General features: G+C 41.3%; 1 protein-coding gene and 1 long non-coding RNA gene across 4 annotated transcripts in view; one reads left to right on the forward strand and one right to left on the reverse strand.

The window, feature by feature from the left end:
- Rab8b (RAB8B, member RAS oncogene family) overlaps positions 1-26776 on the reverse strand; it is a 74907-nt gene that overhangs the window by 24344 nt on the left and 23787 nt on the right.
- On the forward strand, positions 4149-21336 carry LOC148004214 (uncharacterized). Its single transcript, XR_015627800.1, has 3 exons — positions 4149-4260; positions 18030-18185; positions 20711-21336. It is a non-coding gene; the product is annotated as an uncharacterized LOC148004214 (long non-coding RNA).

The raw sequence follows: 26776 nt of genomic DNA on the forward strand, positions 1-26776 counted from the left end.
GAGGGCTGAGTCCTATTTCCTACAGTAATCACTGCCTTGGGACTTACCAAGACTGAACTAATCTAAATTCACCCCAGATTCGGGTTGAGGCCCATCCTTGAGTTCCTTCCCCACTACACTGGGCTACTCAAAACAGCTCAAGAATGGAAAGCCTGCTTGGCATGCATCGTATCTTCTTATAATATCCAAATACGTTTCCTTAATACGACTTCATATTTGCATCTGTGTGACGTGGGCAAACCATAACCAAAGTCACACTGCCGTCACGCACATCACTCCACTCCACTGACTGATTGCCAGCTGCACTTTTCTGATGTTCACTTCACCTACTGCTTAATCAGGAACCAAAAGATACAAAGGCAAGATATGAGTAATCCAAGAAAATGACACATCCTCCGCTAAACAGTTACGGTTACAGCCAGGAGAGTTCTCCAGCCTCCTGCTTGTTCTAATTCCCCCAATGACTAGCTGCAAAGAGGAGGAGGAGGAAGAGCGGCCACAATGCCCAGCATCAACAACCACAGTACAGGTCTCTGTGAGGTGTGTAGACATGTGTGCAGGCAAAGCGCCTTTATACCGGATAAAATAAACATTCTGAGAAACAATAAAATTAAAGAGGGATATGCATCTCTGAAAAGCACAGCTTTCTAAAGGAGCTAGCTATATTAAAGGTCAAAAGGCTCATCCTAGTTCAACAGACTTTTAAAGAGCACCAGCTTCTGGCAATTAATAATATAATAACCTATGTTCAGATTGCTAGCTTTGCACTACCCTGACTCATGAGCACTTCATGACCTACCCATAGCGATGTGGAGCTCACCCAGCTGGCAACCCCAACCAACATCTACCTTGGGAGACCAGACTCCACAGCAGAGGCTGCACTGCTTAAATATACCCAATACGATTTTTCTTTTTGATGGTTTTAAAAACAGACGGCTTCCCCATCAATATTTATTTATTCCAACAACACAGAAAACAAACTGTAAGAAAGCATTCCCAAGGGACTCAAGGCCATTTTCATTTTGACAGATTTTTTTTCTGAATGATTCTTATGAAAATGGTGGCTCACAGTTGATTCATGTTATTCACTATAAAAAAGCAGGAAAGGAAATAGAACCACAGAATCACAGGCCTGGAAAGAACCCTGGAGATTACAGGCTTGTTCTTGTGGTTAAGAAAACGGACCCAGATAAATGTGGGAATTTTCATCAGTCATGATGAAATTAAGACCCACACATGATGGATTTAAAATTAAATTTTTACATTTTAAGATCACAACTGCAGCTAGATATGATGCTGCATGCTTTGAATCCCAGCACGGAGGAGACAGAGGGAGGCAGATCTCTGAGTTAGAGGTCAGTCTGATCTACACAGTGAGTTCCTGGACAGCCAGGGCTACACAGAGAAAGCCTGTCTTGAAAAAACAAACAAACAAACAAACAAACAAAAAGACTGCCCCAAGAAATATGAACAAGAAGCCCAGCCCTGAGATGCCCACGACCAGGAGAGAACACCAAGAATATACTCTTGCTATTTGAAGAGCGATTACACTGAGACACTTAGCTATGCCACAATTGTCAACACACCTGTCAACACACCTATCAATAGGGCTGAATGTAACAAAACATAACATTAAATGGAAAAATAAGTTCAGAAATACAGTCAAATTATTACTGGAACTCTTTAAAACCACTCAAAATAAAGTCTGTTTCATTAGCACGTACATCCGTGTGTAAAGTAGTATCACTTATATTTATATCCAGAGATAATTAAAACATAAAGCATGGAGAGATAGCTCAGCAGTTAGGAGTAATGGTTGCTTTTCCAGAGGACCTGAGGGTTCAATTCCCAGCACCCACATGTCGGCTCACAACTATCTGTAACTCCAGACTCAGGAGATCCAATGCCTTCTGGCCGCCATGAGCACTGATACAGAAGATGCACAGATACAGGTACAGGTAAAGCACCATACACATAAAATGAATAAAATAAAATAAAATAAAGCATAAAACATGCACGAGAATGGTTGGTAACAAATTAAGGATAACTGTTACTGCTAGAAAGAAATTAAAGGAGTGAGGATGAGCAAAGGGTTGATTCTATTTTAACTCACTAACTTTTTAAAAAAGATTTCTCTTTAAAGTGTATGTGAGTGTGTGTGTGTGTGTGTGTGTGTGTGTGTGTGTATGCACCATGTGCACATACATCTATATGCACATCAGTGCAGGTATTTATGGGGGCCAGAGACGTTGGATTCCCCTGGGACTGGGGTTAGACAGTTGTGAACTACCTGATATGGGTGCTGAGAATTGAACTCAGATCCTCTAAGGAGCAGTATGTGCGCTTACCTGCAGAGCCAGTTCTATAATTTATTATTTCTAAAATCAAGCAATGGGTACACAAATATAGGAGTGTTTTGTATTAGTAATACTTCCATGTAGATGTAAGGGTTTTTAATTTATTTTTATTTATGTGTGCATGTGTGCTGCCTGTGAAGGTATGTGCACATGTGTGTGGGTATTTACAGAGGCTAGAAGAGGGTGTCAGATCCCCTGGAGCTGCAGTTACAGGCGGTTGTCATCTGCCCTATGAGGGTGCTGGGAACTGAACTAGGGTCCTCTAGAAGAACAGAAAATACTCTTCACTGCTGAGCCATCTCTTCAAGCCCTTTCATATACATTTTTTAAAGCTTTTTAAAAAACTGGGTGTAGTGGTACACACCTTTCATCCCAGCACTTAGGAGGCAGACACAAGCAGATCTCTGAGAATTTGAGGTCAACCTAGTCTACATAGTGAGTTCCAGGACAGCCTGGGCTATATACTGAGACCTTGTCTCAATAAACAAAAACAAACAAAACATGGTTTTTTGAAAGCAAACACTATGGGTGGGGTGATGGCTCAAAGGATAAAGTGCTTACTAGTCAAACATGAGAACCTCAAACCCATGTTAAAAAACAAAATAAAACATTGGATGTGGCACTTCGTGTCCAAAACTCCAGCACTGTGGGGTCAGGGATGCTCTGGGGTGGGTGTGGCCTTCTCAAGCCAAGAAGCCCAGCCACAGCAATAAGCTCCAGGTTGGTTGAGACATAAGTTTCAAAACAATCAAACACCGGACACTGACATCTGACACACACATGCAAAATAAATGGTAAATAATAAAAATTTAAAGCAAACATTAGTGGTTTGGAAAACAAATCTGAAGGGAGATATCCATTCACAACATTTAGGAAAGCCAAGCCAAGTTTTAGTAATGAAAGGGACTTAAAAAGATTTAGCTGCAGACAAGCAGGCCTGCCCCTTGTTCAATATATAGGCCGGTGAGCCTACAGGGGCAGTGGGTCTCAACCTTCCTAATGCTGCAGCCCTTTCATTCAGTTCCTTGTGTTGTGGTGACCTCAACCATAAAATTATTTTCATCAATACTTCACAGCTGTAAATTTGCTACTGTTCTGAATTGTAATGCAAATATCTGTGTTTTCCAATGATCTTAGGTGACCCCTATGAAAGGGTCATTCAGCCAGCAAAGGGGTTGAGACCTATAGGTTAAAAACTGCTGCTATAGTGAGTTACCATGTTGGGAAGGTACTCTGGGTTGGGTAGGGAAACTGGACAAGTCAAACGAGTCTTGATTTTCTATTCAATGAGAGAAGGAAGATGACCCCCATGCCTTCCCCCAGTGCTGTGCTTACATCTCTGAGGAGAAAGCATTTTCTGGGACCATCCACAGAACACTGGGCTTCAAGACACCAGGGAGGTGTGGTGTGGAGTGTGTGCTCATTCACAGTGCTGCTTATAACACAGTTCTCAGAAACCAGTGAGGCAGCTGGAGCCAGCTGGAGAGATGGGTTTCACCAGAACCGAGGAGGAAACACTGAGCGTAGCCCAACTCACAGTTACCAGGCCTCACAGGGAAAAGGAACTTGGATGAAAATATAGGCCACCCTTCATCCTGCAAGTTAGAAATCATTTAAGACAAGAAGGGACAGGGTGGTAACCTCTTCTACACTGAAGTCATATTAGTTGACAGATATCAACGACCTAAGTACCTCCAACAAGAGATGAGGAGCCTCCCTGGGTGACTGAGGTTGGAAGCCAGCCGAGTGTGGGAAAGACTGCTTTTAGCCTGGCCCTGGGAATGCTCTCTGGGGGGCAGGAGGCCAGATCTCCTGACCTTCAGCATGACTGTGACTTGATGCATTCTGTCCTGGGACACTCAGGGGAAGCTGCTGCCTGAATCGTGGAAATGAGTGGAAAGAGGTAAGAGACCTCCAACCTTGTTTTCCCTACTGAAACTAGGGGTTTGCTGTTGTCATTCACATCTTGTTTTGTTTTGTTTTGTTTTGTTTTGTTTTGTTTTATGATCTGATCTTTTGGCTGCAGGCACTAGAACTGTGGTGGAAAAGTCCATTTTCTGGATCACCCAGCCTTTTGATAAATGACTGCAATGTAGAATTTCAAAACTAGGTTTACTTAAAGTACTGAACCTACATGGATTGTCTATGTCCTTTGATGCACTTTAAAAGGCAGAGATTTAGTGTTGTGCTTTTTCAATTAAAAAAAGGAAAGATGTTCTCCAGCTTAAAAGCACACTTGATGGGGCTGGAGAGGTGGCTCAGAGGTTAAGAGCACTGACTGCTCTTCCAGAGGTTGTGAGTTCAAATCCCAGCAACCACATGGTGGCTCACAACCATCTGTAATGGGATCTGATGCCCTCTTCTGGTGAGTCTGAAGATAGCAACAATGTGCTCAGATACACAAAATAAATAGATAAATCTTAAAACAAATAACCAAAAAAGCAACTCCTGGAAACCCAGGCTATCTGCATATCTGGTTATGTGGTTTGTTTACATTCCTGGACTATCTCAAAAATGGGGGAGGCGGGGGAGGGAGAAAGCTTCTCAAATGTTGAAATCTACCTTAAAGAAATCTACATATACTCTATTTAAACGGTTGGTTTTTTTATTTTTTTATTTTACATAGATGGGTACCATCAAAAGCCAGAAGAGAGCGCAAGGCCCTGGGTTCGGTCCCCAGCTCTGAAAAAAAGAACCAAAAAAAAAAAAAAAAAAAGCCAGAAGAGTATGTTAGATCCCCCAAAATTGTAGTTACAGATGGTTGAAAGACACCATACGGGTCCTTGGAATCAAACTAGGTTTTCTGAAATGGCAGTAGCAAGTGCTCTTTGGAGATGATGAACCATCGCCAGCCCCCTTGGTTTTGGTTTATGAGTCAGGGTCTTATATTTAGCCCAGGCTGGCCTCAAACTCACAATCCTCCAACCCAGCCTCCCAGTGGTAGGACTACAAAGATTTTCGTTACTAACAATTCAGACACAGTTCTTGCCAGTTTCTAAACTCTCTTTCAGCTACATTTTGCCTATGCTTATGTGTAATTCCAATCATGAGAATAATGAAATTTCAGAGCTACTTTCAAGGTGATTACTTAGATTTCTAATTAGTTACATAGAAAAAAATGAGTCACAATTTTAAAGTGTTTTTCCAATGGAAAGGAAAAACCTTGAAGAAATGTATAAAAAGTAGAATTATAATTAAGAATGTTACTTAGATTTTAAAAGAGGTGGGTTACAGCATTTTTGGTAAATAAATGTTCTGTAAGTTTTAAATCTATTGTCACCATAAAGTCAGAACTACTTGGTTTTATGTACTTATAATGAAATGGTAAACAAATGGTAAACCATTTGTCTTCCAGCTTGAAAAATTTAAAGTCAAATATATAAGAAGAAAACACTAAATGTAACTTTAGATAAGACTTTAGAAGACCACTGACAGCCATGTATAATTATGTTAGCTCAGTCAAATCCATTGGAAGAGTAGATATTTTTTAAGGTGAACTATCAAGATAACAACTTGTCAGAAAATACGACTCACCCTTTAAGACACCTGACATATCAGAAATACACTGGACATCCCTATTTCTTCAGTTCTACTCTATGAAGAGGAAGTGGTAAACTAAGCCCCATTTGTGGTGGAGATGAACAGTGACACAAAATGCCATTTCCTGCTCAAAAAAAGCTGCATAGCTTTGCACTATTTCAGAATTTTCTACTTATATCTCAATTCAATGTAACTTGGCATAAGACAACTTCATAAGACATCTGTACCCCTTAGATCTAATTGTGCTAACCAGAGATAACAAACTCAGGAGTTAACACTAGAAACTGGGGAAGAATCCTTACTGTTTCTTTAGGCCACAAAATACATGACAGACTAAAAGACACTGTGCTTAAGCACTGTTCAATTTGTTGGGCCATGGTGGGCTAGAACCTGAGCTGTGTAAATACTAAGGAAGCACTGTGTCCTGAACCCATACGCATAATTTTATTTTAAGAAAGTTCTTTTATGGGCATGTGTGTGTGGAGGACTGTGGAAGACTGGAAAAGCAACTGAACACTCTAAGCAGGGCTAACAGGCCATCCCTGTTGGAGCTTGGAAGACAGTAGTACTGAGAGCCATGTAGAGTATAAAGGCCTGGTTTAAGAGCTTTCAGAGGAGAACAATGTTAGCAACCAGTCTAGAGACCATTCTTGTGATATCTTGGCAGAAAATGTGGCTGCTTTTTGCCCTTGCCCTAAGAATCTGCCTGGGGTTAAACTGAAAAGTTTGGGACTAACTTGGTCGGCAGAGGAGATTTCAAGACAGCCTAATATAGACTCTGTCTTGCGGTTATTAGTGATTATTCTTATGCAGATCTACAGTAAAAAACCAGCAGAGCATAAAGAAATAAAAACTATACAGTTTGAGGAGAAAAAGAACATCAGGCAATTTAATGTTGGAGCCAGGTCTTATACTCAAAGATATGAGAAGTTTAGAGAAAGGCCTCATGTTAAATAGAATAAAATGAGTGCTACACTCAGGGCAGGACCCCATTCCTAGTACTAACTCTGTCTTAATTACTTTCCATTACTGTGCAGAAACTCTATGACCACGGCAACTTAATAGAAGACAGAGTTTATTACACTTACAATTCAGAGAGTGGAGGGGAGCATGGCAATAGGCAAGCATGACTCTGAAGCAGTAGCTCAGAGGTTACATCCTGGTCCATAAGCACAAAGCACAGAAATGCTGGGAATGGCATGGGCTTTTATAACTTCAATGCCTGCCCCCAGTGTCACATCATGGGCTCATGAGGCAATTCATCCCAATCCTTCCCAAACAGTTCTATCAACTGGGAACCATTCAAATATTTGTGCCTATTGAGAATGAAAGCTATTCTCATTCACATCACCGAAACCTGCATGAGTTTATATATACCACGTATGTGTAGGTGCCCACAGAGGCCAGAGGGCATCAGAATTATACATGGCTGTGAGCTGCCTGACACAAGTGCTGGAAACCAACCATGGGTCCTCTGCAAGGGCAGTACACGATTTTAACAACTGAGTCATATCACCAGTGCCCGAACTTTTAAATAACTTCTGTATTTTAGAATTCCAAAGGCCTTTAACCCATAACATTAAAATAGAATGACCTAATTAACCCTTAAAATGTTTTGGGGGAGATGAAGGGAAAGTAAACCAAATGATAACTACCTGTGTTAAGACACACAGAAATAGCAAATGAAGCTTAGTAATAGCTACAGCAAGGTAACATTTGCAGAAATACTCAGACATCACTGAGTATGCTAACCAATTAAGGAGGTAGCAGAACTTACCCAGGATTCAGTTTGCCATTTGCAAATGACTAAGCAATTGCAATCCGTGTGCTTTCAAACTGTGGTGAAGGGGCTAAAAAGATGGCTCAGTCAATAAAGTGCTTGTCCTGCAAACACAAGGTCTGAGTTCAAGCCTTGGAACCCCTGAAAAAAGCTGAGTGTGACAGTGCTTGCTTGTGATTCCAGTGATGGGGAAGCAAAGACAGGCAGATCCCTGCCTAGTCCCTATCAGCCAGCTCCAGGCCTTAAAGTCTATCTCAAGAAACAACGTGGACAGCTCCTGAGCAATGACAGCACAGTTGGCCTTTGGACTTCATACACATAAAACACTGGAGCAGTAGCTCAGAGCTTAATCCCAGTTCACAAGCACAAGGCAGAGAGAGCTAACCAGGAATGACCTTGTACCTGTGCGCGCACGCACACACACACACACACACACACACACACACACACACACCCCACACACAAAATGTGCCTTAAATGTCATTGTAGTTACACATATGTGCATAAGCTCACAAGTATGTGCATACACATACATACACACACATACAGACAAAAGAAATGTGCCTAGAAGTGACAACGAGTTTGATATTAAGAGAGGATTTTATAGATTCTCTGTGAACAGATATTCTGTCTTTAATCTCTGTTCACAAAGGGTCAAATATGAGAAAGATTCTTTCTGAAAACTTAAAGTTCAGAAGGTGCTGAGACTATCATTTTTCTCCCCATGATAAATTCATGACCACCTCAAGAACTAAACTTCTCCAAAATGAAACCAGCTGCACGTCCTCGGCTCCATCTACTGCTGCCAAGAAAGCCGCTTCTGCAGCAGGAAAGCCCTGTAGTGTGAGTCACCAAACCCTTTAAACCTGAGCTGTCCAGTCTGTACTTGACAATCCCTTCGGGTTTTTACTTAGCAGTGAAGGAAAAACTGTAGTACCCAAAAAAATGATTTTAAAAACAAAGAGCAGTTTTCTCACATTACACATTATTGCTATGGGAAAAAAACAGATTGCCAAATCACTTAAGTTAATTCAGGGAAAAATGAAAACTGCATCACACACACACACACACACACACACACACACACACACACACGCTGTGAGACATGGAGAAGAACAGATCTCTTGGATCTCCCCAGGCACTGGACATTATACTCTCCATTCACTTAGAAATGAGTAAAAGCTCAAAAGAAAGGTTAGAAAGTAACAGAACTAATCACAATATGACACAGCGTAAGAACCAAAACCAAAAAATAGCTGAGTTCCTTCTCAGACTAAATTCTTTAAACAGGAATTACAAAAGACATGTGTTATTCATGCCCTAGGGCTGAAACAACTTTAGCAATAATTTGATTATTTTCTAGGAAAATTCCCAGTCACTTTGTTTGGAAGAATTTCAGGTTATATAATGCAAAATGTAAATCTTATAATTCGCCTCATCCAATTAATACAAACCACCAAGGGGGGGGGGGGGAGGCCTGCACCAATTACTGAAGGCAGAAGGCAGAGTCTCCTCGCCAGCTACCTTCTCTGCAGAAACCAGAGGTTGTGAAATCAACCTAAGGGCAACCCAGTGCTGGCTCTGAATCTAGTTAGCAAAGCCTCTGCTTCATCAAGCCAACGCCAGTGCTGCAGAAGCCCAGTCAGATCGAGCAGCTCTCTCACCCACTGCACCTCTGACAACAGGTGGGTAACTGGAACAAATGACCGATAACAACGTTAAAGCAAAAAGATAGTGTATGTGACAGTAAATAAGATAAAATTAGCAGGAATGGCACAAACAGAATGTTATTTTTCTAATAAGAAATGGAAAGCTACTACTGATTACATCATTCTGACTTGTGAGTGCAAATCCCTGGGATCCATGACTTAAAGCTCACAACAGTGAGAGTCATGTTTTGAATCGGAACTGTCTCTTGCAGGCTAATGCTCTCACCACTCAGCTCCAGGCTTGTAGGTGGTATCCTGAAAGGCTGTGGAGCCTTTAGAAGGTGGGACCTGGTTAGTGGAAATAGTTCAGTAGGAAGGTCATACTCACTTGGGGTCTCTGGTTGGCCTCAATGTGAGGCATAAAAGGCTCAGGATAGCAGTCATGCCTTTGCTGCCATGGTTGACTGAAACCCTCTGAAACCATGAGCCAAAATAAGTCATTCCTCCTTTAAGCTGTCGAGTATCTGGTTGCAAATATGTAAAAGTAATTAACACACTTTATAACCTCCACGTGCCCAATGATGGCTACCTATGTAAGTAGTCAATCTCCACCTTAAGATAAATAACACATTTTTCTAACTTTACAAGCATTAAAGGATTTTGTAAAAATTTCTTCCCTGGTTCATTCTTTGAAGAAAAAAGAGGAGGAGGAGGAAAAAAAGGAGAAGGAGAAGGAAGAGGAGGAAAAAGAAAAACAAAAGAGTTTATAATAAAGCAGCTAGCTTGATAAATCTAAAAATCTCTAATCTAAGTTGCAGACCTAGAGGTCCCGTCTGGTCTGACCCAGTGATGGAGATGAACACGCATTTTCTTTCCCTTCTTTTGTTCACCCAGCTATTTGCCTAAAGCTTTAAGAACACAGAGAATGAGGAACAACTATATTTAAAGTATAGAATGTGGGCGTTGTCGACACATGCTACAGCAGATTTTGCATTTAATCCATATTTCCGTATTTCTCTGCTACAAGATTCCAGTATGCAAACAAGAGAAGAGTGGGAAAGGAGGAGAGATCTTGCAACATTCTCATGGGAGACACTTTATAAAGCAATCTAATACCAAAATGTTGCAGAGAGTCAGTTAGTAAAACTTTGTAAATTTTCTTAAAAGTGACCAAAGATAGCCAGGCAATGATGGTGTACACCTTTAATTCTAGCACTTGGGAGACAGAAGCAGGCAAATTTCTGGGAGTTCGAGGTTGGTAGGGTCAATAGAGTGAGTTCCAGGACATCCAGAGCTACACAGAAAAACCCTATCTCAAAAAACAAGCAAACAAAGTGACCTAAGATATATTTCAAATAATTTTTCAGCTTTAGAAAAAACAAATTTAAATTGATATAAAGGCCCTTCTATCCCCCCAGTAGCTAAGAAGAGGCCATGCACAGTCCTATCCAGGCATCGACGTTTACTGTGACACTCTTCACAACAGCTAATCATTGTAACTGACCTAAGTATCTGTCAGTGGGGCAGAAGGCAAAGAAAGCGTGGAACATTTACACAATGCGATTTTTCTTCTGTCCTAATGAAGAAGGAAGTTAGGCCATTTGCAGGAAAATGGACGCAGCCGGAAATAATCACATTAGGTAAATTAAGCCTTGGAAAGATAGTTATCATGCTTTCTCTCATTTGTGGTTGCATAACATCATGTGTGTATATTCAACATGAAAGTCAAGTAAAACCATTCAGGGGACTGAGGGGTCTAACAGGCCGAGAGTGGGGGAAGGGGAGGAAAAGAGGACAAGGTAATATGCTCATCATATAATATATTTTGGGCAAAATACTTTAAAAATATGTAATATAATTTTTTTAAATACACAGGTATTTCCACAGACTCATTTCCACTTTGAGTGAGAGAATTGTCCAATTTATGCTGCCTTCTCCAATTCTGTCAAAACTGGCAGTTCTCTAGATCGTGGAGATGATGTTAACAATTTCCCAGTGTCTATCAGCACCTGCTTTCCTCTGGCACACATTTCAATTACACAATACGTGCTTTTTAGATGTGTGATCCCCAGGCAATTAGCTGCCCCAACTGACAGGCATGAGATACAGACATATGGGACTCATTTGGAGATCTCTAACCTGAGATCTCGACCTCCAGAGGGAGATGGCCTTGAACCTTACAATAGCTGGGGGTGAACAACTTCCAGCTTCAATGGCTTTTGGTCTCCATCTCACCCCACCCCATCCCTTACTTCTCCTTGCCACAGTAGCCATGAGACTTTTTGCCTTATCCAACATGGAGGAATGCTTTGAAGCTGTTAAAAGTAAGCTTTGAGGGGCTGGAGAGATGGCTCAGTGGTTAAGAGCATCAACTGCTCTTCCAGAGGTCCTGAGTTCAATTCCCAGCAACCACATGGTGGCTCACAACCATCTGTAAAGAGATCCGATGCCCTCTTCTGGTGTATCTGAAGACAGCTACAGTGTACTTATGTATAATAAATGAATAAATCTTTAAAAAAAAAAAAGTAAGCTTTGAACATCATCAAGATTATACATTATACAAGTAGCAAAACTTAAGGTTTACCATGTTTACAGCTATGTAGAAAACAAGAGCCATGAAAAGTGATGTGTAACCATAGGGTAGTTTACATTAGTGCTGTGTCTACATGAAAAGTGATGTGTAACCATAGGGTAGTTTACATTAGTGCTGTGTCTACATGAAAAGTGATGTGTAACCATAGAGTAGTTCACATTAGTGTTGTGTCTACATGAAAAGTGATGTGTAACCATAGGGTAGTTCACATTAGTGGTGTGTCTACATGAAAAGTGATGTGTAACCATAGGGTAGTTCACATTAGTGGTGTGTCTACATGAAAAGTGATGTGTAACCATAGAGTAGTTCACATTAGTGGTGTGTCTACATGAAAAGTGATGTGTAACCATAGAGTAGTTCACATTAGTGGTGTGTCTACATGAAAAGTGATGTGTAACCATAGAGTAGTTCACATTAGTGGTGTGTCTACATGGAAGGATTTTCAAACTCGGGAAGTTGGAATTGTTGCCCACTCTTACATTATTCTTGCCTTAAGTAATCTTGAGGAAAATATTGCATATATTGAAACTGAAACACAGCACTCGATATGAATATTCTTCAAATTCTGGATTAGAGCAGCTTCAGGTAGCTGTCCCTGAAAAGATTTCAACATCAAACATGTTTTATGGGGAGATAAAGAAGCATACCAAACAACCAGATCACTTACTCTGTGAAAGAGAAGATTGCTATTTGGGGAGTCTTTAGTTCTTTATTTGTTAGTATTTCTGTTGTTATCAAGACTCCTCAGGGTAGTGAGCGGGCCAGAAGCATGGCTGATAAGAGTAGAAATGGGAAAGAAGTAGAAGTCATCAGAAGTAGAGGGGTAGTTCCTATTTCCCAGGAGCTATGTCAGCTGGGGCTACACTCTCTCTGCCCAAACGTGTCCCCACTCCCTATCCTATACATCCAGTTTACCTGCTGCCGCCTGCAAGAGAATGTGTGGAGACAAAGGGAAGGCTAAACACCAACCTCCCTTCTCATTCTGTGTTTTGTGGCATCTGTATGAACAAACCCAGGCATGTAGGCATCATTTGTAGATGCTATTCATTCAGTCTATTCCTATCTGTGATTAGCTCAGATAATTCCAAGTTTGCCATCCTATAATTTATTCAATTAATTTAATCAGCCATGAAACAGAAGACCACAACAGCGCAATCTTTCATAGCATGAATTCATTGGATTTTAAAAGCTGCTTGACTGAGGATCATAAAGGGCAGAGGTTACTTTGGTGAATACTCTGCTTGCTTTGTTTTCTTTGTTTTATTTTTTGAGATGGGGGGGCAAGGAGTTGAGGTTGAACAGTCTCAAACTCAAGTTCATGCTCTTCATGCTTCAGCCTCCTGAGTGTTGAAATTACAGTCATTTGCAACCACACCTGGCTTGTTTTGTATATTTTTAGTTCATCTTTCTATTCCTAAAATCCCATATAACAATGGGATGTTAACCTCAAACAAAACAAAACCAGGCACATATATTATTTTAAAGTAAATTCATGGGTGCAGAGGATGGAGAATTCTAACTTTTTACTTGTCTTGGAAGACAGCCAGAATGGTTTCATATATAAACAGTGGAGAGTGTTTGTTTGTTTGTTTGTTTGTTTGTTTGAAAGCAAAAGGAACATCACTTGAAAATGTTACCTCTGCACTGAAAAGTTGATTTCCAATGTTAAGATCATTTTCCTAGTTTGTGGCTGATCCAAGCTGCTTTAGCAGCATTGTAACCCTAAGTTAGTGACACAGAAAACAAACAGAACTATGTACTCACAGACACCCCGTCATTTCAAGATGTCCTCAGGCAAGCCTGGGGCAGGATTTCCGTATCTAGTGCCCACAATTTTCATGCTCCCAGTTTGGCCCAGCACAGTCATTAGGGTGGGAAATGCACATGACCGTGATGCAAAGACATTAGGAGACACAGCACAATGACCGTGTGGTTAGAGCTGGAAATGGTCTGCAAGCAGAAGAGCATGAAGGGAAATGGCGCTGGTCGTGTAGGAAGTAGAGGAGAGCATGACCACAGGACAGCAGGAATTCTGAGGGTGACAGATAAAGAAAAAAACAAAACCAAACAACCAAACCCCATACGTTCTAGAAAGCTGATATTTAATCTAGTCTGGGTTAGCAATATCCATTTACTGGCCTCGAGGCTAAAGGCTGAAGTAAAGCGGCTGGTTTAGTTCTGTTCAGAGTCTGCAGCCTTGGTGGGAAGTGGTCTAATTCTAGTCTCAGCATACAGGACAGGAACACACTAAGGCTGCCTCACAGGACGCAGACAGGAAGGTTTTGCTGACGCAAATATAAAAGTCATGCTTTTGTGACTAATGAAAGGGCAAATGTCGAAGTTTCATTTTACAGAGACTAGGGCACCTCCAGGAGCCTGATACTGAGCCTGGCCCTGAGTATACTGCAAAGAAGAGTGCTGGACACGGAGCAGCTCCAGGCAGCACAGACTGTCATGTGCAAAGCCTGCTCCACACTTCAGAAGCAGGAACTAACACACACAGATGACCCTACCATGTTAAACTACCCACACTATTGGTGTTTCCACAAGCTACTGTTACATGACTGTTCCCCAAAAGTGGGACTAAGTAAGTGTACCTGCCTATCACAAATGGAAAATATAGCAAGGGAGAACTTTTCTTCTTGTTATAAACAAATCTGACTTAAAATGTAAGACAATGTAGTATCCATTATACTATCCCCTTCACGTGCCTCTTAGCAGCCCAGTAGATGAACTACATTCTGGGTCAAGTTTGAAATTCTCACTAAATACACTAAGGGTTTTGATGATTAGCTGATACGAATATTATCGAACATAATTATATACAATGATAATATTAGCTAGATGTGATGGGCATGCCTGTAATCCCTAGCTTTTGGGAGGCTGAAGCAAGAGACAACAAGCTTGAGGTTAGCCTAGACTACACAGTAATTCCCTACTTTCAAAAAAGTCAGAAGAAAGAGAAAGAATAGTGTTTAAAGACAAACAACAACAGAAACCTATTGGTTTTGGTTTATAATGTCAGCCTACAGATAATATTGAACTTCTGATTCCAAAATCCCTCCTCTGATGAGCATAGTGACATAAGAAATGTGACTGCATTTATTAATGGTCACCCTCTTCCCTGCATCAGCAATAAAGGATCTGAGGCCGCAGCAGGTAAAGTAGCCTGTCTATAATGCTGTAGTAGCCTTTGCCCCTGAGGGATACATCCCAAGTCCACTGGATGCCTGAAAACTCTGAAGTACCAAGCCCTAGAGACAGACAGCCGTGACCATCATAGTGTGAGACATATGTAACCTCTAGAAGTGGTATTTTGAACTCCGATCCTTTCTTGTTTATTTGTTTTTTTGTTTGTTTGTTTTTTCTGGAATGCTGCCCCCTTTTTGATACCTGGCAGCAGCAGCACCCAGTAAGACGATGCAGCTCGCTGTTAGATAGGCTGCTGTGAGGATGAACAGCTAGCATTCCCAGCACCATGTTACTGCTGGCTTTAGATACAGACATTCAATAAACTACTGACAACAGTCAACCTTTACTACGACGTACACATGCATGTCATATGAATGCCCATGCTCACTCCTGAGCATGTACTATCCTTTTCCTAAGCAGTTCTCTCTTCCCTAATGTCTGTTGCTTAGATCTCTGCTAAAATGTTTTCTTAATAAATGCCAACTCTGCTTCATTAAACAACAACAAAATGATAGGCTAAGCTAAACCACGATGTTTGTTTGTTAGTGCAGCTGTTACTAAAAATCACTTTTACCATAAAATGAGCTTATCATGATAGAATGCTACCATGAGTCTAGAAGTATCTAATTTTTTCCAATACATAAACATGATAGTATAACTTATGAATTGAGCATAGCAAAATATTAGTAAAAGAGAATAACTATACTATAATAAAAGTAACTTAAAACTTATAGACTGTTTATTTCTATAGTTTTTCATGGGCTGGAGAGTTGGCTCAGAGGTTAAAAGCACTGACTGCTCTTCCAGAGGTCCTGAGTTCAATTCCCAGCAAGGCTCATAACCATCTGTAATGGGATCTGATACCCTCTTCTGGTGTGTCTGAAGACAGCAGCAATGTATATATAAAATAAATGAAATAAATAAATCTATAGTTTTTCACTTAACATTTTTGGACAATGGTTAGTTACAGTGCCAAAAACAGCAGGCAGGTGTGATTAGGGTAAGTAGAGCCATGGGTACTGGGGACTGGAGACTTTAAGGGTGAAGCTGAAACTTCAATTCACACCTGCCATGCTCAGCACCTGAGCTCCCTTCCTTGTACCAAGGATGAGAATTCTATCTCAAGTCATCTACCAGAATTTTTTCCTAGACTCCATCCTGGAGGGACTAACTCAAATTATAAAGAATTTGGAAAGAAACAGTTGACCTAGGTCACTTCTAAATCACAAAAGCAAAATGGGTCAACTCATGGCTGACCTGAATACTAGATATTTCTTCTTTGAATAGCTTAGTATGATCAACTTTTAAAAACTTTATTTCTAGGCCTGGTGACTAGAGTTGGTGAGATGGCTCTGTGGGTTAAGTGCCTGCTACCAACCCCAACAACCTGAGTTTAGTTCTCAAACCCATTCAGTGAAGAAGCCAATTTTCCCTAGTTGTCCTCTGGTCTCTACTTACATGCTGTGGCAATTGCTTGTGTGACGCATATATCCACACAAACACAGACACAATCAATCGATAGATATATTTTGAAACATAGTTCTAGATAAACCAAAAATGACCTGGTCATCCTGACTTTTTTTATTAGTAGTAACAATATTGGGGCTCTACCATAGGACCTACCTACCTATCACAGACCTTCATCCCCAGACTGATCATGGCCTCCTTGAACTAGAATGGATTATATCAATAAAGATATACTTTAAGTTAGAATCTCTCTCCCTTACAACAAGACTCAGATGAAAGGTTGGGATGGGCAGAGGTATTTTCTGTTCTTGTGACTGAAATATCTGATACAAGTCTACCGGGACTGTGACCTGCTGTTTTCGGGGAAAGCATCTAGCTCCACGATGAAGCTATGAAGAACCAGAAACTAGGGTATTATCTGTGGTTGAATTGTTGTTGGCATTTAGAGGTAGTCCTTAAATATATAAAAATATCTTCTAGAACGAGGTGGATGCTTGGCATAATTTTGTCTAGATGTTATATCTTGCGATTCTGAGTTTAAAATGAGAAGGACACTGCACTGCAAACAACAAATGCCCATAGCAATTTAAAATAAGCAGCCTGGCTCCAGGACATCCCCGGAGTTCCCTGTGCCACTGGATACTCATAGTCTATAAACTACGAGATAAAATAAACAGTTTATAATGCATTTCTTTGTTTTAGTCATCACAGACTACCTGGAGATGAAGGTAGGGATAACAGTAATTTATTTACACGTAGAGACACAGAAGCCAAAGCAACCATGGAGTAAGTGATAGGGAGAGGACCCTAACCTGAATCTCGGGACTTAAACCAAGTACTTGCTGCTTCGTTAGGATACATTTGTGTGGGATAATAAAAATGTTTTATACCTGTTTCTGAGACTTTGCTTTACGAAAAACAGATGATGGATAAAGAAAATTTTCTTCTTTAAATAAATATCTCTCAGTCAGGGTCTAACAAATCATTTCATGAATTTAAAATAGAAGGGATTTATTGTATACTAAAAAGGTATCAGCATGTGGACTTTAAAATAGAGCTGTTTATTTTGTGGTGCTCACAATGGAACCCAGATCTTTGCAAATGTTAGACAAGCCTTCCCCACTGTGCTCCTATCCTCAGCCCACAACAGAAAGAATCTAAGAAATGGAATTGGTTATACAAGTCATGAAGCTGCTGAGAGACAAAACTGTTGGTTTAGCATTAACAGGGAGCATACAACTCTTAAGCCAGAGACCGGAGGAAGAGATGGTGTTACTGGGGCTGAGGGTCTGGGGTCTCTTGAAAGGAACATGTTAGTATGGTGGATTTGTCCAGTGGGAAAAGAGGTCACATGAAACTATCTTTGCAGAAGAAGCCACCGGGTAGGAGGGTGGGAGGACTGAGGATGGGACCCTCAGGCTTCTCCTCCTCTTGTATAAATTCTCACCCAGTCTCTAAGCAGCTAAGCCCAGTCTGAGGCCAGCCACCAGGACTTGGACAGCAAAGAAGGGATGAAGAGATCTGAGGTGAAACTACAGACTACAGTTAACACTCAGCTGGTTATCGAGCCCCAGCAGAAGTCGATGGACAGAGCTCCACAGTACTGAGTAGGTAAAATAAACAAGCAGGGAGAAAAATGAAAGAGAATCAAAGGCGAAGAAAGGCAACAATTACTTCCTACACTTCCACTATCACTTGTGAACCAAAGGCCAGGAACAAGTACACAGACCACACCTCACCCATGCCCTGGTACCAAAGGACAGGTACAGTCAGCAAGTGACTAACAAGTGGTAGAAGCTAGAAGTAAAAAGCAGCCCTGATCATGACTATGGAAGCTTCACAATCAACTGGGGAGTTTGGGATAGGCTAACTGAATGACCCGAGTGTCATATGCTGTCAGGAGCCACGCCCTCTAAAAAGGAAGTCTGTCACTGAGTCAGCAATGTGGCCAAGCAGCACTACCGTAGCTCCTGGGCAGGGCCAGTGCCTCCAAGTCTTTTGGTTATACTGCTTCCTTCTAAATCCAGCGCAGTCTTGTTAGTAATTTACACTCTCTCCTCCCAAAGTGGAAAGAGGCACCACTGGATGAGTGGCCTTTTAGCTTGTGTAATTACCCACCTTGAAATAAAAAGCCCCACCCAACATACCCAATCCTACTTTTCACAATTCCTTAGGATGGCGTCTCGGAAATGCCTCCTTTACCCTCTGGTATGTGGTATTCCTGTCTCTAAGGAACAGGATTCTCCACTGTTTGAAGTAGTATTCATCCTGCCTGAGCCCTGACAGTGGTGTCTCAGTTCTCAACAACTCCTCCCGCTGGTCCCCAGGTACTTCACTGGCTGCTCTCTAGTGGAAACCCCAGAGGCTGTAGGAGGTATCATTGGATCTGTTTGGTTACTTTTGTGTTCGACATGGTAAGTTTCACCTTCCCAATTTGCCTTGAGCAAGAGGCCGGACACTGTAACCAGCTCAGTGAGAAGGTTCTAGTGGCCATTTGAATGAATGGGTGAAACGGGAGCCCTTTAAAAGAGAGTCTAATGTTTTACTTACAGCTCTTCATTTGGATCTTAGTTCTGTTTGCCAAGTGAGTACCGGGCACTCAGTAAATACTTCCTGACATTGACTAATTACTTTGGAATACAGTCAGGCTCACGAAGCTCTAAATTGATCCTACTGGGATGCATCTTAATGATGCTCTAAACTGAAGTTACATATTTGGACAGCTTTAGTGTATAAACACACAAAAGTGAAACAGGCACAAAAGCCATTTGAGTCATTTAAATTATTAGAAAAAGTACAAATCAAAGCACAGTAATTAGTACACATAAAATAAATGTCTTCATTCAAGAATGGAGACGAGACAGCAATGCAGTCATGAGCAAAATGGAAGAAAATGAAGAGTTCTGCTACCACAGTCCCATTCTAACCCCTGAAATCACAATTTAAAGAGGCTTTGGGTTTGAGTAATTTTTTAAATCCACATACAGTAAAACATGTACACAATAAGATAAACCCCAACACTGTGATTATACCAGTTAGACTAATGCATTGCTCTACCACCAGCAAAGCAAAGAGAGGTGACGATTTCCTATTAGCTAAGAAAATCTTGCTTTCCTCAGAAGCTACCTTTTCTGAAAACTTAGAAAAACATCTCGGCTGTAGGCTGCAAAAGTCTGTGTGCTGTGTGGGAACGTCTGCCATCACTCCAACCACCAGAAGGGCTTCCAGGGTCCACTGAGAAAGCCCAAAAAGCAGGAAGCCCCAAACCAAGAGCAACAATAAGCTTATTACCCAAGAGACCTTAACAAAAACCACAGCCAGCCAAGCCCGCAGCCAAAGTCCCGTCAATAGAGCCTTGAGGGTGGGTGAAAGGGGCCAGTTTCTTTCAAGGAAAGGGATCTGCCCAGTCAGATGCAGCCTCTGTTGAAAGGGCTCGCTTTAAAATGAGCTGGATCTTTCCTGACAAGATGAAGGGACAGCAATGGCTGTGCAGCTTTTCTGACCCACAAGGTAGAGATGGAATTGGGTAGTGTCTCTCTGTCTCTGTCTCTGTCTCTGTCTCTGTCTGTCTGTCTGTCTCTCTCTCTCTCTCTCTCTCTCTCACACACACACACACACACACACACACACACATACACATACATACATGCCAAAGTTTGATAAAATTGTACTTGACCTATATTTTTTTCCCCAACACTGCCTCACTAATACAGCTTTGGTTGGCTTAAAATTTCTTATATAGAACAAGCTGGCTTCAAACTTGAAGCATATATCTGTCTCTTGAGTGTTGAACTCAAAGGGGGAGCCATCATGCCTGGCTGACCTTGAACATGAAGTAGACTCTGTACCTTCTATTCTTATATTTTGGACTATTTTCTTCCCTTCCATTAAAAGCAAAAAGTTGTTATGGACACACTAAATTGATTTCATGACCCAATAATGAATTGCGATTCACACCAAAAGAATTTTTTTTTTAATTCTTTAAAATCTATTGCTGGTACAAAAAGATCACTTTGTGATGGGGGAGAGAGAGTGAGATAATAACTTTAGGACCTCAAATGTAATGGAAACTAAAACATGTATTAAATTTAGGAGGAGGGTAGTAATTTAACATGTTCTCTGTATTTTGTAGGGAAAGGAACACAGAAAGGACTGGGGAGATCAGACTTCAGAATCCCAGCAGTAGAGATACTGCCCCACCAAGGTGCTTGCCCAAGGCCTCCTCCCCCTGAGATGCTCTCATCCACCAGCTTCACCAGAGAAAAAAGGACCATCACAAAAAATGCAGAAGAGTTTGACAGTATTGGTAACTGACCTTACTGTAAATGAATGAAATGAACCATATCCTTTAAATGAGGGAGTAATTGCCTGCAAAACCACAAGCTCCAGCTGAAATCAGTTCAGGAAGGCTAGGGCACATATTGTACAAATAAGATGAGCTTCAGATTAAATAACCCTGCATAATGGAATCAAATAATATCTCTCAAGACTGTCTCCTGAGACCTCCCAACTCCTCAGATAAAGATGTTGCCAGCTATAATAGGATAGGTTATCATTATTAAAAACCACTAGTGCTTGCTGGGAGAAAAGTCATCAACCGTCTTGCCCAGCCACAAACACCGTAAGCTACAATAGTAACTGTCCTGGCAAGATATGCCCAGTGGTGCAATAGTGGCATGGACATTATAGGATAACCAGCTTACTTCTGATTGGAGTTAATGCACTCCATGGGAGGGAATTTATGCCTTGTCTTATAAACTTGGCAAAAAACCTCATGGGTATTTATAGCTTATAGGCCCTAAAAGAGAAACTTCTATTATTTTGCTAATAATGTAGTTTAATATCCAACTGCTTTCTAAGTAATTATCTTTATACCCATATGTATTAGTTAAGATTTTCTATTGTGATGAAACACCATGACCAAAAAACAAGTAGGGAAAGAGTTTATTTGGCTTATACTCCTACATTGTAGTCATCGCTCAAAAAAGCCAGGACAGGAACTCAAACAAGGGAAGAACGTCCTGATGCAGAGGCTATGGAGGGGTGCTGCTAACTAATTTGTTTTTTTTTTCCTTTTGTCTTTGTTTTTGGCTTTTGTGACAGGGTTCTCTGTATAGCCTTGGCTGTCCTGGAACTCTGTAGCCCAGGCTGGAACTAATGGCATGCACCCCCAGCCAGACTGCTTTCTTATAAAACTCAGGACCACCAGACCAAGGTTGTTACTACAGAAAATGCCCTACAGCAGGATCTTATGAGACAAATTGTCAATAGAGGTTTTCTCTTCTCCAGTGACTATAGCTTGTGTCAGGCTGACACAAAACTATACCGTATTAGTGCAACTCTCAGCCCTAATCAGAGAAGCAACACACACACACACACACACACACACAGACATACACACACACACACACACACACACACACACACACAGACACACACACACACACACACACACACACACACACACACACACACACACACGCTCCCCGTGGACAGTGGTTAATACAGAGACAACAGTGACTGTGGAGTGCTCAGCCCTACCAACATCTGTATCACACCGTCCTTCCCGAAGGCTAAGCATAAAGACTTGGAGTCAGCGGTTGGGAATGATTGCTGAGAAGTGTTCTCTGATGTAACAGGGCCATTGCACTCAACTCATCGCAGTGTGGCTGCCTGCAAAGACCAAGCTGCTCAAGAAGCCAGCTTGGATGGGATTGGTGCTCATGAGGCCCACCCCTAGCTGAGAGCTATCAGCAGTTGCTGGCTGCTGGGGAGAGGGAATCCGTTTTCTTCAGGGCTATATCCCCTGGTAGGTTGCTCATGCTCTAACAAACCCACATGCAAATGAGCAGTACTAATTTGACTGTGTGGTTATAAAAAAGAAAAAAACTTTAAATAAGGGGTCATAAAGTTAGGAGAAGAACAGAAAGGATGAGGTGGAAGGGGGGGCACAGATACAATCAAAATATACTGTATTTGTAAATAAAATTCTCAAAGAATATATTAAAAATGTTTTATTTTTTAAAAAAACCTATTCTCAAAGAATAGGTTTTAATATACTTTTAAAAAACACTAGTACCGGGTTGGGGATTTAGCTCAGTGGTAGAGCGCTTGCCTAGGAAGCGCAAGGCCCTGGGTTCCGTCCCCAGCTCCGAAAAAAAGAACCAAAAAAAAAAAAAAATTGAAAACACAAAAAACACTAGTACGTCCCAATAGCTCTTAGTGCCAGGCAGCATAACAAGTACTTAATACACCTTACCATTTCTCAAAACCAGCCAACTAAGGAACATGCACCAGGAGTATTGTCTCCATTTAAGACAAGAGGAAAGGAGGACTCAGATAAGTACCTTGCGTAAAATCATGCACTAAAGTGAGAGGGCTGGCATAATGAGCTCAACTATTTGAATTACACGTCTGTTTTAGAAGCAGCCATCACTGTGTGAGCTCTGAACTGTCTAGAGAAAAGAATGTTGTAATTACGATGAATTTCAAAATGAGAGTTTGCTTTTGACATGAACATTGGCTATGGATACAAAGTTGAACAAATGTAATATAACCATCCCTCTTCTGAAAAGCCTGTCTATGTCAGATTTTACTTTACTTATTTTTCAATTAAAAAAAAAAGGAAGGGAAAGCACATTAGCGTAATCAGTGACTTAATTATCCACTGGAGAGAACGGCACTCACACACCAAACACCTTCATGATGAAAGCCTTCTCTGGCTTGTGTGGATCACTCAGAAGTAGCCAAAATTACAAGCACTTTCTTCTCACCCTTGGTTTTGAACAGCCACACATGACTCTCCAAGCTTGCTAAGGATCTGGAATCGTTATGCCCAGTGCCACACATACAATGTACTCAAATGAGCTCTACGGAAATCTAAAAGCTCAGTGCAATACACAGGAAACTAAAAGTTACCTTAAACACCCAATCACTATTAGAATAAACATCAGGAAAGATTAGAAAGTCCCAGAAGCTGATAAGTGGTAAGCACCCATAATCCCAGCACTACCTAATCACAGGAGGAATGAGAGATTGGGGCTAGCCTGGGCTACCTACCAAGACTCTGTGGAAAGAGAGGGAGAGGAGAAGAGAGGAGGGGAAAAGAAACAAAAGAAATTTCTGCTGGAAAACCTCTATATTCAATTTTTTTTTTAGATATAAAGAACCTATATTGTCACCTTTTGCATAACAGGAAAATAATCACACAGAAACTACCTCTATCTCATTATGCTAAGACCTTCGACCAGTGGCCCCAGTCCTACCCTCTCTCTGCCAGTCTCTTGGCAGTACATTGGTGTTCCTTTCACCCGAATAATTATATGTACCCTCTCTGATAAGCTGTGTGATTACTCCTTCTTTACATGAAAGGAGCTACCACAAACAACAAAATGAAGTGAGAGAGAATCCAACTCCAAAACACCAAGAGAAGCACAGGTGTAATCAACACCTCTGTAACCGGAGAGAACCCCGCCTCTTCCTGGGAGGGGGGCGGGATGCTCCACTGAGGCAGCAGCCAGGCCAACTGCTCTGACGACATCTTTTGGCTAAAGAAGGACACATGTTTGAGAAATCGAAACTTTCAGGCAGGACTCAATACTTAAAACCCGCATTGAAACATTTATATGGTCACTCAAGAAGGGAGAAGACAGGCAGCTAACACATACTAGAAATCACAGAGAAGGAAACCCATGTCATGGTGCTGCCTTCTGTACGGACTCTTGGGTAATACAATCTGTGAGAGTAAGTATTATATAGTTCCTCTGCTTCCTCTGCCAATTCTCACTTCAGTTTTCAGTAAAAATGCAGGGTTGTGAAAACAAAACCATTGTTAGCCAGAGGCAGTTTTTAATATCTCTGAAACTCAAGCAGTTTGGTGAGGAACTCCAAGACAAGTTCTAGAACACCTTCATCAACAGAAATGAAAATCCAAAAATGTATTTTAAAATAAAATCTATGCATTAGTGTATTAGAATTCCCATAGAGCACATCTCACAATGGCCCACAGTCAGAACCAGAAGGCAGTAGCTTAAATCTGAGAGTGGAAGAGGGTGGGCACCAGCACAGCAGTACCCTAGAAGTCCCCAGAAGTCATGCCTTCAACATCTACTTCCCCAGGGTCACAGTTGGTGAGTTGGCAATAACTGGTCTCACAGCAACAGCAGGGATCTCTTTGTCTGGAATAAGGAAGAGTCATTGGGGACTTCTAGGCCTATTGATAATGCTCTATGTACCCTGTTCAATGTTGTTTAATTAATAAACAAGAAAAATAAAATGAAATCCCAAATGCACAATCCATAGAAAATACCTCTCCTTGTTTCTCTGAGGACAGAGGAGGATGACTTGCAGTTTGTAAGTTAGAAGGAAAACGTAAGAAACACGAACTCTCAAAAGCAGAAACTCACATCTCAGGGTGACGTAAGAAAAGAGAACACTTTTGAAATTGGAGGCAGGAGACCTGCCCTGGCCACACCCATCACCAGAAGCAGAGCCTTTGCAAGCCAGACACTGAGCACAACCATCTTCAGGGAAGCTCCCAGTGCACTGCTAGATTCTTTTCACAATTGAAATCAGGCTCTCAGACGACAGCATGAGACTCTACTGCCCACACCGCCGTATCTAGGAAGGAATGACCAGGCTCAAGTTTAATGGTGGGAACCTCTACAGTTTACAAGTTGGCTCAAGAACAAGGCCATTTATGTTTTGTTCTTGAGAACAGACATGAGTAATGGGAATAAATGAAAAATATAGAAAATTACTTGAGACAGAATTTACTCACTTTAAGTTCTAACACAATAAGAGTAAATAGCTGGGTATTTTTAGCCTGTTCATAGATTCATTTTCACTTATACACTTCTTAGGTAGTATGTAAGAAGTCTCCATTGCCAGAATAAAGACTATAGCACTCTCTGCCTCTGTCTGTCTGTCTGTCTATCTGTCTATCTGTCTGTCTGTCTGTCTGTGTGAGAGAGAGAGAGTGTGTGTGCACGTGTGGTAGGTATGTTTGTGAATCTGTGAGTCTGTGTGTGTTCCCATACCACAAGTTAAATTTACAACCTACCTTTTATTACTAATTTTGCAAACAAAAGCTATCTCATCTATAGCCCCAAACCAGTCTACTGAATTTAAAGGAGGTACACATTCTAATTTAGAGACATGGACTCGATTTAAACAAAAAATTCTTTACGCAGCACAGTGGATTATCTGAGCATTTGGCCCTGTGCAGAGGACCATGATTTACTAAGCAGCAGTCACTGACCTAAAGCTCATTGCTGAAGGTGCCTTCCCAGAGTTACCATCCACACAGCCCCTATCTGTGGTAATGAAAAGCTGACAGAAGACATTTTCACTTACAAGAATTTATTTGAAGGATGAAATAAAAAGAGAATTATGTAGTACAATTTCAAGTACTACCTAAGAAGTGTATAAATGAAAATGAATCTATGAACAGGCTAGAAATACCAAGTTTAAAAACAGAATAGGGTTGGGAGGTAGACACGGTATGTGAGTGTGAGGACTGGAGTTTGGGCCCCAGAACTCACAGAGAAGTCAGGTGTACTTAGTTTGCACCCTAGTGCACCTCCACAAGATGGAAGGGAACCCAAGAGAGTCCCCAGAAGTCTGAGGGCCAGCTAACCTAGCACACAGTCTGAACAGGAGACCCTGCTTCAATAAAGTGGGAGAGAAGGACCCCCATGCATGTGCCTATGTTCACATACACAAACATTCATGTGCACATAAATATACACACATACACATCACATATATACACTAAAAAAAAAGAAAAAGAAAACTGTCAGGACCTAGAGTTTCCTTTTCATTCCAAAGAGGAAAGAAAAAGGGAGTGAAGGAAAAGGCAAAAGAAGGAGGGAGAGAGAAAAGGAGGGTGGGGGGAGGATCTAAGACACTAGAATGTGCTTTTGGTTTCTGCCAAAGTCTTGTACAAACCCATAACGAACCTCAGTGTTACTGATAATTGCATGTGCTTTTAATTATATCCTGGAACTCTGCGAGCAAGCCAGGCAAAAATCCCCTCATGGCTCTCTTTCACGGTATCACCCCCTCACCAGAGAATGTATAGGCATAGGCGTCTGTGGGTGATTACATGTGAAGATGGCCACTCACAGTCAGCATTAGATGTTCCAGTGTCTTTCTACCCAGACAACATCAATCATGAGCCAGTTCTCTGGGGTTGTTT

Source organism: Rattus norvegicus, chromosome 8 (genome assembly GCF_021556685.1).
Source record: "Rattus norvegicus strain SHRSP/BbbUtx chromosome 8, alternate assembly SHRSP_T2T, whole genome shotgun sequence".
NCBI classification, from domain to species: domain Eukaryota; kingdom Metazoa; phylum Chordata; class Mammalia; order Rodentia; family Muridae; genus Rattus; species Rattus norvegicus.